Here is a 15,013-nt window from a genome sequence, read left to right on the forward strand (position 1 = left end):
GAAAATAATATGAGGATGATTATTATTGATTATTATACTAATACAATAAGGAAAGAATATGAAGGAGAAATGGATTTGTCGGAGTAGACGATGCATAGTTATGGGAAATATTCTTATTTTGTGCGTCCATTCCTCCGTCGATTAGAGGTAAGCAACGCATCTGCAATTGTCATGTGGATGTCTATAGGCGACGGTCGCTTCGCTATTTCGGCGAATTCAGGTGGCTCGCTCGTTTGGCAACTTATAATGTAATAAAAAAATATACGGCATCAAAATGTCAAACCTAAACTAATATTTTATTCTAAAATTGTCTACTTTTAGAGTGAAGTTACATATTCTAATTATTGTCAAATCAACAGTTCAAATAACCACCAGAGAGTTAAAAAGTTAAAGAAAGAAAAACAACGTCATTGTCTTTCTAAATATCACATTGAAAAATTAATCGAAAATATTTAAGACATCCAGATACTTTAACAATAAAGCAGCCAACTTCTTTGGTTCATAAAAAAAAACTTTAATATCCCTTTAGCAGTTACTCGATTCGGAGAAAAACCTTATTTAGCAAATAGCAATGTTAGTGAAAGACATTTTCTTATACTTGCAAATTAGTTGGGACGTGACGTAAACTTCATTTGTGCCAAAAGATATCTTTGATAAGTCTCTCACAAGAACGTAATGTACTCGGATATATCAAATACTAGCTTTTACCCGCGACTCCGTCCGCGCGGAATAAAAAATAGAAAACGGGGTAAAAATTATCCTATGTCCGTTTCCTGGTTCTAAGCTACCTGCCCACCAATTTTCAGTCAAATCGATTCAGCCGTTCTTGAGTTATAAATAGTGTAAGTAACACGACTTTTTTTATATATATAGATAATATGTCACTATAGTGAAGACGTAAGAACTACTTTCCCTCAGGTGTCAACATGATTAGTTACAGCTAAATTCGATAGAAGTTAGAAGTCAAGGTTAAATTTTGGAATGATAAATTGTATAAAATATTTATATTATTAATATATAAAAATGCTAAAGTAAATCAACAATTCATAACTAAATCAGAATAAGTCAGTAGGCGCAACGTAATCTGGAACTGTGCCATAAAATATAAAGTTAACAGTTTGACAAATGAGCAAACGCATCTGCTTGACATCTGATGTTTCATAATACTTTGATATAAATATATCTTACTATATTTACAAATTAACATTACAAATGAGAACAATTTGCACTCAAAGTCACAGATATTCAGACGTGGTCACAAAGCACAAGTAGTCACACTTTTAACATATAGTCAGAGGTGATGAACACGGTACGTATCTGCCAACAGTCGTCTACAGCTGGAAGCAAGGCTTCGCCCAAATTATCCTCACAAAAGTCAGACCCTACTCATGCCTGTATGTGATCACCATTCAATAATCTTTTAACTACTTCTATTCAGCAACCAGAGCGAGTTTCTTGAATGGGCATACCAACGACTATAAATATTTTAATCTCATTGCCTCCATATATTTTTGGCACAAAATTTTTTGGTCTATCAATTCGATTAGTTGCTTTAGATGTATTGTGTCAATGATCTTTTAAAAGTACTAATGGAAAAGGACTCGAACGAAGCTACGACTACTAGTACTTCAGTCCCATTTAAACGTAATTTCTAGCTTCATCGAGCCTTTTATACTAGACATAAAATAAAACTTAATTTAGATAGCGTACACACGGCTTCTTAGACAATAAAGAGGAAAGTTCCAAGTAGGAGATATAAAAACCTATCGCTTTGTACTTTAACGCTTTAATTTTGCTGTTAAGAATGTTTTAAACGTTGAAACATGTTGCCTCAAATTGACTGTAAAGGTGATGAATGACTCACTTTAAAGAACATAAAGTGATTATTATTGTGTGTATAGGAACAAAAAGTAATCTAGGAACGGATGAATATGGTGCCGGTGCGTTGCATTGAAGATACCTGGACCCTCGCAGTCTCACTTGTGGTTGGTTGTGGGGTTTTAGTGAATAGTAATCTCATATAACCTTGTCTCTCCTCCAAAAGACAAGGTATCTTACGAAGATTCCCCACTCCTAATACCAAGAATAATTAACACAGTAACAGTTATTGTGGAGAAAATCACAAAACTTTGCTTAAGAATTATGGACAAATACATTCAGTAACGTAATACGAAACACTAATCAGAAAGCGTGACGTCATGTCGTGAAAGGCACCTTTATCATTGTTAATATTATAGGTCAGAATTCAATACAGTTCAGAATTCAGTATTACAATACAGAGATACGATTTTACTGTTCTACACGTGGTGACGTCATTAAAGACATTACGTACCATCTTTAGACCACATCATCACTTCATCAGGTGGGATCGTGGTCAAGCGCTAGCTTATTTAACTTCGTCTATATTTCTGTCACTTTTAATTTTCATTAATAAAATGAAGGTACAATGATTTGAGGCAAATATTTTTTGTATAAAAACAATTAAAAAAAAAAAAAAACAAAAGATGTATAAATGAGTGTGGTTAAATTACGAGATATAATTACTTTTAGAAGTCCTTTATAAAGACGAGAATACTTAGAAGACTTACAAGTAATTATAACTTGGAGGATTTCATTTTCGTTTTAAAATAATATTTTCTACCTTATCCCTTACGATATCAATTTTAAAATAAAGTGAAAACTTTTTAAATTATCTTACAGTAAGATCGTTTTCATTTTTTATACTGATCGATTGGTTTTAATACTTGAAAATCCTCTGTTGATTAAAGGTAGGAAAAGCATTTGTAATTGAGGATGTCTGTGGGTAGTGGTCACTACGCTATTCCGATGGTTGCTTGCTCGCTTGTCACCTTATCTAATATATAAAATTCTCGTGTCACAGTTTTCGTTGCAATACTCCTCCGAAACGGCTTGACCGATTCTCATGAAATTTTGTGAGCATATTCAGTAGGTCTGAGAATCGGCCAACATCAATTTTTCATTGTTTTTTAACTGCGCGCGGACGGAGTCGCGGGCGACAGCTAGTACTATATAAAATTACAGAGAGGGATTTTATGTACCCATATGCATAAAAAACACAGCATAAATTCCTTCAAAGACCTCTTTATCAAGATAAGTGAGTAATAAAACGCTAAAGTTTCAAGAACTTGTGAGACTAAGATAAAAACTTTCTCTCGAGAGCCATAACTTTTTTAATTTATGCAAACATGCTAACGAACAAGGTGTAAGTTAAAAACAAATAACCTGCCATATTTTCAACAGTAGAAAGAGAAAGCGAATACAATTTAGAACAGACAGCAATAGCAATTCATTTGAAAAAAGTAACAAAAAAATCAAGGTTATTGTTACAAAATAGATATATGCAACAAGCGAGCAGTTTTCAAAAGCCTTTGCATTTAATGTACAAGTTAACAAACGAGCAAGCGACCTTATATCGCTCTAAATAGCAAAGTGACCGCTGCCCATAGTCATCCGTCATAAGTCAAAATGTTACCAAATATTATGGACAGGGATAAGACGTGCTTTAAAAAGATCTTGTTCCTATCGTTGCCACTATTTATAACTCCTTCTTATACTTTCTAATAAGGATATATTGAGAAGAAGAAGAGTAATTAACAGGATAGAATCATGGATTTCGAGATCTGAAGGATTTTCTGCACAATTTTGATATCTCTATATATTTAGTGTACTTGTATCTATTCCATTTAATTTATTCGATACGATCTGTCGTATGAACTGTTCGTTATCCTGGTCACGTTCGGTTGCAGGGTATTATATACGATGGAACGTTGTTGACCGTAAATATGGCCATCTCTACAATCTCGACACGATGTGATATATTTAAGCTGCAATAGTTATTTTCATCAATTACAAAGATAGTTTTGCAGCACTTGATTTACATATCTTCTCATGTTTTTACTTTTTATTTATCCCATGTTATCTTTTTACCTTTTGATGTAATTAATATTATAATAATTAAAAGGGAAAGATACATTTTGGGTGACTTCAGTAATTTTCTGAGGTCACAGTAATTCCTTCAGTATAACGCGACCTCATCAATTTGAGCGCAGCGCGGGTACAACTGAAGTTAATTGGAATAGTTGTCCTATTAGAGGTCGAGACACGTAGCGGACGACTCGGCCGTGTCCATTATTCAAGCGGCCTCGTTACAGCTTGACTGATCATTGTCTACTTGTTTGAGTTATAATAATTAAACGAGTTGAGAGTATTGTCTGCGTTTTATTGTTGCAAGTATCAAGAATATGTGAATGAAAGTCACCATTATTCAGATTGAAGATTAATGTAGTAAATTAGTAATACGATTTGGGACTTTATCCTTTCTACCGAGTGAAAGAGTTTCAACAAAAAAAAAAAAAAAAGACTGATTCTATTTCCTTACTTAGGAAGCATACGAATTTAAAGAAACTTTACTTCTCAAAATTAGAGCGTTTTATGCTACATTTCACAAGAAATTTATATACATAAAAACCCTCAAATATGTGTAAGAAAAGCATTGGCACCAATAACAGTGGGTTTCTGAGACCAAAACGTCTATATAAAACATATCGTCATCCATATCTATTTAGAGTCTAAATAGAGAAAATAATATGTTTTAAACGGAGATTTACATTTCAGAAACCTACAGTTAGTCGAATAAAAACTTGAACTTATGTAACTTGATGGTAGCTGTAAGAAAAATAATCAATTTGTTACGTCAATTTCTCGTAGGGTTTTCGTTGGGTAAACGTGATACAAGTCTAAAGTCAACGAGACGACTCGCCCCATTTATCATTTCCGACCCGTGACCGATCAACCAGTTGACTATCAATTTTTTCTATCCGGTCCTCGCATTTACAAAAAAAAAAAGAAATTCCACATTTTCCCGAAATCCGGTCGAATGGTGTCGGATTGGCATGATGGATTCTATTTTTAAAATTACAAAATTATATGATTTGGGAATCTTTGATACGTTTTGAAAATAATTATTGCTTTGGCGTCAATTTAAAAAAAAAAAAAAACTGCGTTGTTTCACTACTCATCTAGAAGTACCTATATGTTTTATGGATCACACTATAAGTTTTCGTTATAACTGATATTACATACTTTGGAATCCAATATTAATTCACATAAGAATAACAAAAAATAATACCAGTTTATTAATTTATTTACAAACAAGATGTCGCCCGCGACTCTATCCGCGCGGGATTAAAAAAAACATAAAAAGTAGCTTATGTGTTCTTCCAGACTATGATCTACATCTGTGCCAAATTTAATCGATATCTATTGTTCCGTTTCAAATATACCTTCAAACAAACATACATCTATCTAAACATTTGTATTTATAATATTAGTAAGATTTAATTTTAATACATACACTATTTTGAAGAAAATTTTCATCATTTGTGAAGGATTCAGATTGGTTGTAAATAATTTAAAAGCTTCTATTACATTTCTTTACCTCAACACATCTGTATTAATAACGCCTCTTCAAGCAAAAATGTTAGAGTCTATCTGAATTCTACGTAGTTTGAATGAACTACTACAGTGTTAGAAATAGTGTTGAGGTTGCTTGGGGACCTCTCTTTGTATTCTTTTGGAAACGAGCCCATGACTTGAAGATGGCAATAAATGTTTCGTTACTTTAAAATTTCTAAAAACTACTAACCTAGATCTTTGGTGAACCATTTATATAAATGTTAGCTGTCACCCGCGACTCCATTTGCTCTAATTAAAAAAAATAATCTTAATTAGTAGCCTATGTGTCCTTCCAGATTATACTCTATATTTTTGCAAAATTCCATCGAGATCCGTTGAACCGTTTTGGAGATACCTTCAAACATCCATACATCCTTACATCTAAACGTTCGTATTTATAATATTAGTAAGATTACTAATCCCTGAACAAAACACGATCATTTGAAACCCAACACCATTGTTTACAACTTACTTGTGGATAATCTGTTTATAAATCCAATGCCGAGTTGGGAATAGGATACTCTGGGATTTGTTCGCAAAACCAATTAGAGTTTTAGAAAGCGTGAAAATCTAGCTTTCAATAGATTCACAGACAAATCCGTTATTACGAACTTAACTATGTTTCTCTTTTATTAAAATTCAATTATCAAAATATAACTATTGTTTAAAAGGTGTTATGGGAAATATATAGGGTAAATTTCTCTTACTAAATCTAGTCTAGCCTAAAGGACACAGTCATTAAACATTTTATAACTCTAACGGTAGGTTTCAGAGACTAAATTCCCGTTAAAAACATATTATCATCTCTGTTTTGTCAAAGATAAGGAACATGATATCGAGGGGTGAAAGGCTATTTGTTTTAAGCGAAATTTTTTGCGATATTGACATATATATATCAATATATATATATATATATATATATATATATATATATATATATATATATATATATATATATATATATATATCAATATCGCAAAAAAAGTCGCTTAAAACAAATAGCCTTTCACCCGTCGATATTTCTTGAGAGACCAGTCTCAGAAACCAATGGTTAGTGCGTCAAAAAACAGACATTAAATTACCTTTTCTAAATTAACGCCATTAAATTCGGTTCATTAGAATTAGTTTATTAAATTCCACCCTATACCTTCCATAGTCTAATGTTGAACAATAGTAAAGGTCACTGAATCCTAAAAGGGTCGGAAATAACAAACATGTTCAGTTTGTTCTACCCTTCGTCATTGTCTTCGTTTTTTCCTAACGTTTTTCCTCTTGGGGTAATACCGGACTGTCTGAACCACGATTTATAATCTAAGAGCTTAACAAGTGGTGAGTTATGTGTTACGTAAATAAAATATACCTTTGTTGATGTTATGTTCTTTTTATTGTAAAATACACTTCATCATCATCATCATCAGCTCACTATAAGTTCCCATCGAGGAGCTCGGAGCCTACCCTAAGTTAGCGGTGACAAGGCCATAGTTCACCACGTTGGCCAAGTGAGGGTTGGTTGACTTCACACATATCATTGAATTTCTTCTCAGATATGTGCAGCATCATGATGTTTTCCTTCACCGTAAGAACGTCGGATAATGTACATATGTAAATCAAGAATCGAAAAACACATTGGTACATGGCGGGATTCGAACCCAGGACCTGCAGATTACAAGTCAAGTGCTTAACCCCTGAACCACCAACGTTCTCGCGAGCTTTTATAGTGCTACATTATCTTAATAATTTTTCTAGCAGCTTGTTCAATTACACACTACTAGTACATGGTAGGATTCCAACTAAGGACATTCGCATTTCTGTCAATTTTTTTAATTGCATCGAAATATTACATTCATATGAATGTAAATACGAAAGAAAGAAACAAACGATTTCTTTCGCAAAATGTTTTATATTTCACGTTACATTAGTTATTTATTCTCTAATTTAGAAATTCCCGCTCTAAGAAACAAAGCATTTCTTTGTTGCTGCCAAGAAATATATTAAATTCAGTGCTCATTTGTAACAAAGCTAATGTTACATGGTTATTGTAAATGTTTTTTTTTAATTATTATAAGACATTTAAATGTTCGGATAATAATTAAAGAAAAATTGATTGTTATAAATTCATGTGCTTCTTAACCTCAATTTGCCCAATCTTGACCAATCCGTCTGATCTTCTTGGGCGGTCTATTAATACCTTTTGCTCCAACAATTATCCATTTAAAGCTATATATTGTTTTAAACTAAATATTGAAAAGAAAGGGATCATTTAGTTCCGCTAAAATTACAAAGTGATCTTTGCCTATATCTGCAACTAGGATAGAAGGGAAGTACAGAAAACGTGATATTTCTCTATTGAATTCATCCCTTTCCTTGCAGAAAATAAATCCCCTTTCCTTTATAAAGTAGGCTATGAAATTCAAAGTATTTTATTGGATTATCTGACACCGTTCAACAAATAGGTTACACAGAAGAGCAAACTTCCGAAACTAAGCTTTTAGAAAGTTGCAGATTACATCAACGACAAAACAAATACTTCGACATTAAATTAAAATAAATAATTTACTAAATAAACAATGGTAGACAGAGTTAGTAAGTTTTTATCTAGTACTGTAATACTAAACCTTTTTTTTCTTAATGTGTATATCTACAGATATCATATTTAATGTAACCAGTATTTTTTATATCTTTTTTTCTTTAGTTCGTCGCAAAACTTAAACCTAGTCAACACTAATGTAGTAATTTAGACGAGTACCTAATAATTTAGTAACTAAACGTGTCCAAATAATGGAAATTTAATCGAATAGCAAATACTTTAGTAGAATCAATCCATTTTGTTAAATTCTTTGTTGTTCGGCGAGTATCGCCTTCCACTACTTGTCACTGCTTACTTCCTAATAAACTGAACATGTCCGAACCCGTCTTTTTAGTTAAAATTGACCTCTTCCATTGATCTTGTAAAATATCTCTTACTTGTGTATTGTACGAAGAAGTAATGTGGGCGGTTTTTGGGTAGTAGAGAGTAGGTATTTTAGTTACTATATTAGTCAGTGTTCGACTAAATTACTTGCCTAGTGCAAAGTAATCTTTAGTCTAGGAGACATTTTGTCAGAGCATAAAGTAAAAATTCAAGAATAGTAGAAAATTCCAGTTTTCTACGCAATTTTTTTCTATTTAATTTTTTTGTCACTTTTAGCCGACTTCAAAAAGAAGGAGGTTATTTAAAATTAGTTGCCATTTTACATAAGACTAGATCTCGCCAGCAACACCGTTAGCGTGGAAGTAAAAAAAAAACTTTATTAGTAACCTATACGTTCTTCCAGGCTCTTTTTTTTAATATCAAAAGGAGACAATCGAGCATACGGCCATCTGAATTCGCCAAAATAGCGAGGCGACCGTTGCCCATAGACATCCAAAAATGCAGATGCGTTGCCTACCTTTAATCAATGGTGAAGGGAACGCCCAGAAAGAGGATATTTCCCCTTCCTATGCGTCCCCTCTTCCGCCAAATCCACTTCCCCTTCCCATCCTTTCCTAATAGGAAAAGGGTGGGAAGGGAAAGAGGACAAAAATTAGGCCTCCAGCACCACACTCATCAGAATGTACGCGGAATTGCTTCCACTTCACGCCTGTCTTCTGTGTGGTCTTGGTATTTCACCGGGCGAGCCGGCCAATTCGTGCACCCAACAAATATTGTTGTTGCGAGATCTACCACTATTCTATATACATGGCAATTTTCATTGAGATCCGTTGAGCTATTCTGAAGATGTACGAACATTTATCCATCCATACACCTAAACTACCGCATTTATAAATTACATCACTTTTTTAAGAAACTTAACATGTGGCTATCAAAATTTTAGATTTTCTAATTATCGTTTTAAAACACATATTATAGAGTATATAGTAAAGACATCCAAAAAAAAAAAAACAAGATTACAGACTATAAAATTGAAATAGAAAATATTGTATTAGAATGATGCTTTCCGATGAACGGAGAAACGAATTTCAACTGTCATTTTTCAAAGTACAAATTTAAAAGAACAATTTTTATTTAATTTGTAATTTCTATCCACCACCACAACATAGACCGTCGTTAAAGTATGAAAAGAATTACTTAACCGATAACCTATCACCTACAAAGTAAAATACTACATAACTTCAAATAATATTAATTAAAAAAAAATCCGATTGTGAAAATTTAAATAAAACACACACAAAAATACTTATTTGAATACAAAAAAAATATTTTTCTTGAAAAAATAGAACAGGTTACGTAAAACTTTCAAGAGGGAATCATAATGAAATTCAAAAAAACTTACCCTCTCACTTTCGAACACACATCGCAAAATGAAAAAAAAAAGAAAAAACACAGTCCGTTTACGAAGAATTCTTTGGAAAATTCCAAATGCGTTCACTTCACTGGTTCGGAAAATAATCACTTGATGTTTTTTCGTCAATTTTTATTAGACACCTCACTGCATTATTTTCTACACTCGCGTAGTTTTAGGGGATGAAGCGTGCAAGCCCCGCCGCATCTAAAGGTCTTCTACCCCCACCCTATGTGTGACAGACTGCGCGCAACCGCGCATGCGTCAAATCTCATTAGAAATATGAGATTTCAAATTCGAATTCGTTATCATACAGAAATCTAAGTTTTAAGATTTGATTTATAGTGCATAGTCATATTTTTAGTACGGAGTTTAGATTAGCTAAGTAATTTTAAGTTACTTCAGTATAAATCTGACAAGTTGACGAAAAAAAAAGTGGTGAAAAGTCTCGTAATTCGGATGTTATTTTTGTTGCAGTTTATTAAAGTTGAAGGTCAATGAAAAAATAACTATTTTTGACGTGTTTTAAAAAGTTACAATATTTTCTTACTGAATACGAGAGACAAAGGTGACAAATTTTGACAACATTTTAAGCAAATTCGAAGCACATATTTATTTTCTTACGGTGTACTCATTCGATTCGGATTCTTCCCTGAAGTCTCGTCTATGATACTAGGGCTTACCACTTATTTAAATTATTATTTACAATTTGATTTATTTATGCTTATTTTTGTCAAAGCCGCTGTCACGAAACTGATAACAAAAGACCGCATTTACATAAATTTAAACATTTACGGTTTGATATTTCAACAACAAGTTATTCGGGCACTATTGTAGTTTGAATAATTGTTCACAGAATCTGAATTAACTGGCTTTATTGTTTTCAATTGTTTTACTTCTCGAAACATAAAATTAATGTCCAACGAATTCTTTGCTCGATATCATTATGCCTGACGCCTTTGTCAGTTTATATACAAAACAGCATTTTTTTCCTATAGTATTAACTAGCTGTCGCCCGAGACTCCGTCCGCGCGCTTTTAAAAAACATAATTAGCAGTCTATGTGTTCTTCCAGATTATGTTCTACATCTATGCCAAATTTCATCGAAATCCATGCAGCCGTTTTGGAGATACCTTCACACAAACATCCATCCATCCATCCATCTAAACATTCGCATTTTTTAATATTAGTATTATTTATAGAAGCCATAGATACGACAGCTTATATATTAGATAGAACTACTAATTAAACCTGACCAGACCTGTCGTCCTCTAAAATTCAAGCAGTAAGAGACGCGCATGACAGAATTTCACGGAAACAGAACATCCGCTCCTACTGCAATGCCAACTACAATCCTCACACATGAGGGGCCGACATGAGAGGGAATTTCTATTTATACACAATTTTAAATGTAAAAAAAGTTACTTTGAGCACCTCAAAGTTTTCATTAAACGCTGCCATCGACAGGTACTAGGCATATTTTGTCCGCAAACGATCCGCAACTTAGAATTTCTGGAACGCTGTCGAAAATCACTGGTCAGTAAACAAATAAATCGCCGCAAGTGGTCTTGAATTGACCACACTCTCCCTCGGGATTATATTCAAATCCTTCGGGAAGCTCTTGTTAGGCTCCCACAAGGAACAAGGAAACGTAGCCGGTCAGAACAGACACATATAAAGACCAAGATATCAAGCGCAGAGCCCAGAATATAGCGAGATGGCGGTGCGCTGTATTCACCCTCTGCTTCACTACGGGGACTCAAGGCGAAATACAAGTCAAATCAAATCAAGTAGAAATATTTTTTTTTTGCTTTACTATCATTTTTACTATTATAACACAAGCTTTAAAGTAAAATTATGTTACATTAATTCCCCTTACTAAGAGTACTAACGCAATCAACACTTTGGCATAATGACTATGACAGTACTAAGCATACTTAACAATTACTGTTATAATAAGCACTTACATTAAGCAGACACGAGCTTAAGTTTCACACAAACTGCACTTAATTACTGTGCATTTCTATGTGGTTACAAAATGTAACAAGTTATTTTAGTTAATTGTCTCATTTATATTCAAAATAAAAGCATTATGTTTGTTTGTACGAATATATTGTTTTTATTAATGTTAGTAGATGTTTTCTTACTATAAAAGTATTATAATACCAATTTTTTTGTAGTTAAATATTTATGTTTATTAATTTGTTGATGTCACTCCGTCCGCGCGGAGTTAAAAAAAAACTTAAAAAGTAGGCTATGTGTTCTTCTAGACTATGTTCTATATCTGTGCCAAATTTCATCAAGATTCGTTCAGCCGTTCTGGAGATAACTTCAAACAAACATCCATCCATTCATCCATCTAAACATTAGTATTTATAATATTAGTAAGATTAGTTGTAAAAAATAACCTTATATTAATTTAACCAAATTGAATATTAATATTCGAATTTTGAAAGCCAATCCCCATTCCATTCCGACCCTTTACTTATAAAGGAAAAGATTCTCATTCCCGATGGGGATTTGTCGGAGGAGAGGACACATAGTAAGGTAAATATTCTCTTTTTATGTGTCCCCTCGTCCGTCGATTTAAGGTAGGCAACACATCTGCAAATTTAAATATCTATGGACAGCGGTCACTTCGCTATTTCAGCGAATCAGACAGTCGTTTGCTCGTTTGCTATTTTATTATATAAAAAGATACGATGACTCATGTAAAGCTATGTATGTAAGAATTAAAAGAAAAATAACATCTAATATATAAAATTCTCGTGTCACAGTTTTCGTCACCGTACTCCTCCGAAACGGCTTGACCGATTCTCATGAAATTTTGTGAGCATATTCAGTAGGTCTGAGAATCGGCCAACATCTATTTTTCATTTTTTTTTTTTAACTGCGCGCGGACGGAGTCGCGGGCGACAGCTAGTTTTTATGTAAAACGTGCCGTCGAAGTAAAACACTGAAACAACTCTCGAAGTAATTTCCTGTCACAATAATTGCCTACGGATATGAGAAACCAACAAATGATGGTTTTATGTCTCGTATGTATAAGACTAGCTGTCGCCCGCGATACCATCCGCGAGGAATTTAAAACAAAACTTTATAAGTAACCTATGTGATCTTCCAGACTATGTTCTACATCAATGCCAAATTTCGTCAAGATCCGTTGTGCCGTTCAGGAGATACCTTCAAACAAACATTAATCCATCTATCCAAACATTCGCATCTATATATCTATATATATAAAAGAAAGTCGTGTTAGTTACACTATTTATAACTCAAGAACGGCTGAATTAATTTGACTGAAAATTGGTGGGCAGGTAGCTTAGAACCAGGAAACTGACATAGGATAATTTTTACCCCGTTTTCTATTTTTTATTCCGCGCGGACGGAGTCGCGGGTAAAAGCTAGTTTATAATATAAGTAACATAGATACATAGTCTCATTTCTTCATACGTTCCGGTGTATTATTTACTTCAAATTCGACTGCCGTGACAGTCGTATTAAAACATGTTGTTGGCTCTACTTAATTCAAATACTATAATGTAAGGGATGCCAATATATTATAGTGTATCGACAGTGGAAACATACCCTAAAATCCGATGGTAAAAGAAATTAGTTCAAACTTAGTAACAACTGTTTTATCCAAAGGGGGGTAAAATAACACCAACACAGTTAATGGATACGAGAAGTTAGCAAAGTAATTAATTATTTTCCTGCTCTTTGTTACTCGCAACAGGCGGATTAATTTTGTCCTAGATTAAAGATATATTTTTGTCCAATAAATTAACATCACTTCAGATGTTATACGATTTTTTTTAATATAAGTTGGATTGTCTCTTTTACAGACGGATTTTTTTTTTGGAACGAAGTTCCTTATCGAGCGTAGTGAAAGGGGGCTAGACGGAAAAAATTCTTACGAAAAGTTGTCACGACACTTTTCGCTACTTCACCATGGCAACGACGTGACAATATATAACGAAAATTCATAGAAATAAAATGTACTTCTTGTGAAGACTTAAGTTTTTTATTCCTTCACTAATCAATCGAAAGGAACTTCGTTCCATCCGGGTGTCCCTTGACACCTCTCAAGTTTTTTTATTTTTATCCGATTGACTTATAAGAGTTACATTTTTGGTGTGTATATTTGTATGTATGTATTTTTTTACCAATGACAATTAGGTAATGTCTCATGTTCATAGGTATGAAAATGGGAACATTCAATTGTGCAGCTGCTGCTCTCTCATTGGTCAAAATATGACGCTGTCAAGATGACATTGCTATTCACATATCCGACTGCCATAAGAGTCTTGTCGAACTAAAGGTTATTATTTTACAGTTATAAACTCTATAAATAAACATTATTAAAGTTTTTTTTAATGTATGTGGGTTTGTGTGTATATCAGTTGTGTTGTAACCGTCTGTATCCTTAACGACTGAACCGATTTTGACGAATCAGATTTCATTCAATTGGTATTTTTCCACCAAATGTCCATCAAGTTTCTTTGTTTTCTCGGTTTTGAATAAACGAATAGTGATTTATTAGTAGAAATGTTGTTTTACTTGATTGGGTCTAACTTAACCGATGTAGAAACATAAATGTCAATTGATTTTTATTCTTCTTCATAGTTAAAAGGATAATGATAGATGCGTTTTAAATTATATCACTTTAACTACTGTTAAAGAAAAAAAAATTATCTTTAAACACATTTCTAAGTAAATTTCATCAAGTCTTCGAGTAAATCGCAGTTTAAATCTAATAGATACCGCCAAGTTATTGAACTGAGAACAAGCGCACCGGCTGCGGAAAGTTAGCTAAGTCGACAATGTGTAACTTTGATCCAACAAGTATTTTATAAGAGCAATGCATGAAAAAAAAACTCCACATACAATCTACTTTATCATACTAATCTTATAAATGCGAAAGTTTAGATGGACGGATGGATGGATGGATGTTTGTTAGAAGGTATCTCCGGAACGGCTGAACGGATCTTGATGAAACTTGGCACAAATGTAGAACATAGTCTGGAAGAACTCATAGTCTTATTAAGTTTTTTTTCCGAACAGACAGAGTCACGGGCGACAGCTAGTTAATTATTAATTAGATAAAGATGATTGTAAAAGTTTTTAACTAAATTTTCTTAAACTTTTTCTGAAATAGATTAGCTAGCTATATTTTTATAGATATTATAAATATATCCTAAGTTATTCAGATATAG

The 15,013-nt window shown here is 33.2% G+C and overlaps 1 protein-coding gene across 1 annotated transcript in view; it reads right to left on the reverse strand.

The window, feature by feature from the left end:
• The window catches only part of LOC106719215, a 35,023-nt gene extending 25,036 nt beyond the window's left edge, over positions 1-9,987 (reverse strand). Inside the window, exon 1 of the mRNA XM_014513503.2 lies at positions 9,789-9,987. The gene's annotated coding sequence lies outside the window, so the exon portion shown is untranslated. The remainder of the gene's footprint in view (positions 1-9,788) is intronic.
• Between the last annotated feature and the right edge of the window lie 5,026 nt (positions 9,988-15,013).

The sequence above is a fragment of the Papilio machaon genome, chromosome 25 (assembly GCF_912999745.1).
Source record: "Papilio machaon chromosome 25, ilPapMach1.1, whole genome shotgun sequence".
NCBI classification, from domain to species: Eukaryota; Metazoa; Arthropoda; class Insecta; order Lepidoptera; family Papilionidae; genus Papilio; species Papilio machaon.